We start from the raw sequence: 5,385 nt of genomic DNA, 5'->3' as shown, positions 1-5,385 counted from the left end.
AACTGTCATTGTAACCTTAAGCGTGCGGACCCTACGGGTTCGAGAACAATGTAGACATGACCGAGACACGTCTCCGGTTAATAACCAATAGCGGAACCTAGATGCTCATATTGGCTCCTACATATTCTACGAAGATCTTTTATCGGTCAGACCGCATAACAACATACGTTGTTCCCTTTGTCATCGGTATGTTACTTGCCCGAGATTCGATCGTCGGTATCCCATACCTAGTTCAATCTCGTTACCGGCAAGTCTCTTTACTCGTTCTGTAATACATCATCCCGCAACTAACTCATTAGTTGCAATGCTTGCAAGGCTTAAGTGATGTGCATTACCGAGAGGGCCCAGAGATACCTCTTCGACAATCGGAGTGACAAATCCTAATCTCGAAATACGCCAACCCAACATGAACCTTTGGAGACACCTGTAGAGCTCCTTTATAACCCAGTTACGTTGTGATGTTTGGTAGCACACAAAGTGTTCCTCTGGCAAACGGGAGTTGCATAATCTCATAGTCATAGGAACATGTATAAGTCATGAAGAAAGCAATATCAACATACTAAACGATCGGGTGCTAAGCTAATGGAATGGGTCATGTCAATCAGATCATTCAACTAATGATGTGATCCTGTTAATCAAATGACAAATCTTTGTCCATGGTTAGGAAACATAACCATCTTCGATTAACAAGCTAGTCTAGTAGAGGCATACTAGTGACACTCTGTTTGTCTATGTATTCACACATGTATTATGTTTCCGGTTAATACAATTCTAGCATGAATAATAAACTTTCATCATGATATAAGGAAATAAATAATAACTTTATTATTGCCTCTAGGGCATATTTCCTTCAGTCTCCCACTTGCACTAGAGTCAATAATCTAGATTACACAGTAATGATTCTAACACCCATGGAGCCTTAGTGCTGATCATGTTTTGCTCGTGGAAGAGGCTTAGTCAATGGGTCTGCAACATTCAGATCCGTATGTATCTTGCAAATCTCTATGTCTCCCACCTGGACTAGATCCCGGATGGAATTGAAGCGTCTCTTGTTGTGCTTGGTTCTCTTGTGAAATTTGGATTCCTTCGCCAAGGCAATTGCACCAGTATTGTCACAAAAGATTTTTATTGGACCCGATGCACTAGGTACAACACCTAGATCGGATATGAACTCCTTCATCCAGACTCCTTCATTTGCTGCTTCCGAAGCAGCTATGTATTCCGCTTCACACGTAGATCCCGCCACGACGCTTTGTTTAGAACTGCACCAACTGACAGCTCCACCGTTTAATGTAAACACATATCCGGTTTGCGATTTAGAATCGTCCGGATCAGTGTCAAAGCTTGCATCAACGTAACCGTTTACAATGAGCTCTTTGTCACCTCCATATACGAGAAACATATCCTTAGTCCTTTTCAGGTACTTCAGGATGTTCTTGACCGCTGTCCAGTGATCCACTCCTGGATTACTTTGGTACCTCCCTGCTAGACTTATAGCAAGGCACACATCAGGTCTGGTACACAGCATTGCATACATGATAGAGCCTATGGCTGAAGCATAGGGAACATCTTTCATCTTCTCTCTATCTTCTGCAGCGGTTGGGCATTGAGTCCGACTCAACTTCACACCTTGTAACACAGGCAAGAACCCCTTCTTTGCTTGATCCATTTTGAACTTCTTCAAAATCTTGTCAAGGTATGTGCTTTGTGAAAGTCCAATTAAACGTCTTGATCTATCTCTATAGATCTTTATGCCTAATATGTAAGCATCTTCACCGAGGTCTTTCATTGAAAAACTTTTATTCAAGTATCCCTTTATGCTATCCAAAAATTCTATATCATTTCCGGTCAGTAATATGTCATCCACATATAATATTAGAAATGCTATAGAGCTCCCACTCACTTTCTTGCAAATACAGGCTTCTCCAAAAGTCTGTATAAAACCAAATGCTTTGATCACACTATCAAAGCGTTTATTCCAACTCCGAGAGGCTTGCACCAGTCCATAAATGGATCGCTGGAGCTTGAACACTTTGTTAGCTCCCTTTGGATCGACAAAACCCTCCGGTTGCATCATATACAATTCTTCTTCCAGAAATCCATTCAGGAATGTAGTTTTGACATCCATCTGCCAAATTTCATAATCATAAATTACGACAATTGCTAACATGATTCAGACAGACTTAAGCATTGCTACGGGTGAGAAGGTCTCATCATAGTCAATCCCTTGAACTTGCCGAAAACCTTTTGCGACAAGTCGAGCTTTGTAGACAGTAATATTACCGTCGGCGTCAGTCTTCTTCTTGAAGATCCATTTATTCTCAATTGCTTGCCGATCATTGGGCAAGTCAACCAAAGTCCACACTTTGTTCTCATACATGGATCCCATCTCAGATTTCATGGCTTCAAGCCATTTCGCGGAATCTGGGCTCACCATCGCTTCTTCATAGTTCATAGGTTCATCATGATCTAGTAGCATGACTTCCAGAACAGGATTACCGTACCACTCTGGTGCGGATCTTACTCTGGTTGATTTACGAGGTTCAGCAGTATCTTGTTCTAAAGTTTCATGATCATTATCATTAGCTTCCTCACTAATTGGTGTAGGTGTCACAGGAACAGTTTTCTGTGATGCACTACTTTCCAATAAGGGAGCAGGTACAGTTACCTCGTCAAGTTCTACTTTCCTCCCACTCACTTCTTTCGAGAGAAACTCCTTCTCTAGAAAGTTTCCGAATTTAGCAACAAAAGTCTTGCCTTCGGATCTGTGATAGAAGGTGTATCCAATAGTCTCCTTTGGATATCCCATGAAGACACATTTCTCCGATTTGGGTTCAAGCTTATCAGGTTGAAGCTTTTTCACATAAGCATCACAGCCCCAAACTTTCAGAAACAACAATTTTGGTTTCTTGCCAAACCATAGTTCATAAGGCGTCGTCTCAACGGATTTTGATGGTGCCCTATTTAACGTGAATGCGGCCGTCTCCAGAGCATAACCCCAAAACGATAGCGGTAAATCAGTAAGAGACATCATAGATCGCACCATATCTAGTAAAGTACGATTACGACGTTCGGACACACCATTACGCTGTGGTGTTCCGGGTGGCGTGAGTTGTGAAACTATTCCGCATTGTTTCAAATGTACACCAAACTCGTAAGTCAAATATTCTCCTCCACGATCAGATCGTAGAAACTTTATTTTCTTGTTACAATGATTTTCAACTTCACTCTGAAATTCTTTGAACTTTTCAAATGTCTCAGACTTATGTTTCATTAAGTAGATATACCCATATCTTCTTAAGTCATCTGTGAAGGTGAGAAAATAATGATATCCGCCACGAGCCTCAATATTCATCGGACCACATACATCTGTATGTATGATGTCCAACAAATCTGTTGCTCTCTCCATAGTACCGGAGAATGGTGTTTTAGTCATCTTGCCCATGAGGCACGGTTCGCAAGTACCAAGTGATTCATAATCAAGTGGTTTCAAAAGTCCATCAGTATGGAGTTTCTTCATGCGCTTTACACCGATATGACTTAAACGGCTGTGCCACAAATAAGTTGCACTATCATTATCAACTCTGCATCTTTTGGTTTCAACATTATGAATATGTGTGTTACTACTATCGAGATTTAATAAGAATAGACCACTCTTCAAGGGTGCATGACCATAAAAGATATTACTCATATAAATAGAACAACCATTATTCTCTGATTTAAATGAAAAACCGTCTCGCATCAAACAAGATCCAGATATAATGTTCATGCTTAACGCTGGCACCAAATAACAATTATTTAGGTCTAATATTAATCCCGAAGGTAGATGTAGAGGTAGCGTGCCGACTGCGATCACATCGACTTTGGAACCGTTTCCCACGCGCATCGTCACCTCGTCCTTAGCCAATCTTCGCTTAATTCGTAGTCCCTATTTCGAGTTGCAAATATTCGCAACATAACCAGTATCAAATACCCAGGTACTACTGCGAGCATTAGTAAGGTACACATCAATAACATGTATATCACATATACCTTTGTTCACCTTGCCATCCTTCTTATCCGCCAAATACTTGGGGCAGTTCCGCTTCCAGTGACCAGTCTGCTTGCAGTAGAAGCACTCAGTTTCAGGCTTAGGTCCAGACTTGGGTTTCTTCTCTTGAGCAGCAACTTGCTTGTTGTTCTTCTTGAAGTTCCCCTTCTTCTTCCCTTTGCCCTTTTTCTTGAAACTAGTGGTCTTGTTGACCATCAACACTTGATGCTCCTTTTTGATTTCTACCTCCGCAGCTTTCAGCATTGCGAAGAGCTCGAGAATAGTCTTATTCATCCTTGCATATTATAGTTCATCACGAAGCTCTTGTAGCTTGGTGGCAGTGATTGGAGAATTCTGTCAATGACGCAATCATCTGGAAGATTAACTCCCATTTGAATCAAGTGATTATTATACCCAGACATTTTGAGTATATGCTCACTGACAGAACTGTTCTCCTCCATCTTGTAGCTATAGAACTTATTGGAGACTTCATATCTCTCAATCCGGGCATTTTCTTGAAATATTAACTTCAACTCCTGGAACATCTCATATGCTCCATGACGTTCAAAACGTCATTGAAGTCCCGGTTCTAAGCCGTAAAGCATGGCACACTGAACTATCGAGTAGTCATCAGCTTTGCTCTGCCAGATGTTCACAACATCTGGTGTTGCTCCAGCAGCAGGCCTGGCACCCAGCGGTGCTTCCAGGACGTAATTCTTCTGTGCAGCAATGAGGATAATCCTCAAGTTACGGACCCAGTCCGTGTAATTGCTACCATCATCTTTCAACTTTGCTTTCTCAAGGAATGCATTAAAATTCAACGGAACAACAGCACGGGCCATTTATCTACAATCATACATAAACAAGCAAGATACTATTAGGTACTAAGTTCATGATAAATTTAGGTTCAATTAATCATATTACTTAAAGAACTCCCACTTAGATAGATATCCCTCTAATCCTCTAAGTGATTATGTGATCCAAATCAACTAAACCATGTCCGATCATCACGTGAGATGGAGTAGTTTCATTGGTGAACATCACTATGTTGATCATATCTACTATATGATTCACGCTCGACCTTTCGGTCTCCGTGTTTCGAGGCCATATCTGTATATGCTTGGCTCGTCAAGTATAACCTGAGTATTCCGCGTGTGCAACTATTTTGCACCCGTTGTATTTGAACGTAGAGCCTATCACACCCGATCATCACGTGGTGTCTCAGCACGAAGAACTTTCGCAACGGTGCATACTCAGGGAGAACACTTCTTGATAATTTAGTGAGAGATCATCTTATAATGCTACCGTCAATCAAAGCAAGATAAGATGCATAAAAGATAAACATCACATGCAAT

This window comes from Triticum urartu, chromosome 2A, assembly GCF_056163025.1.
Source record: "Triticum urartu cultivar PI428250 chromosome 2A, HENAU_Tu73, whole genome shotgun sequence".
NCBI classification, from domain to species: domain Eukaryota; kingdom Viridiplantae; phylum Streptophyta; class Magnoliopsida; order Poales; family Poaceae; genus Triticum; species Triticum urartu.
This window is presented reverse-complemented; position numbering follows the sequence as displayed.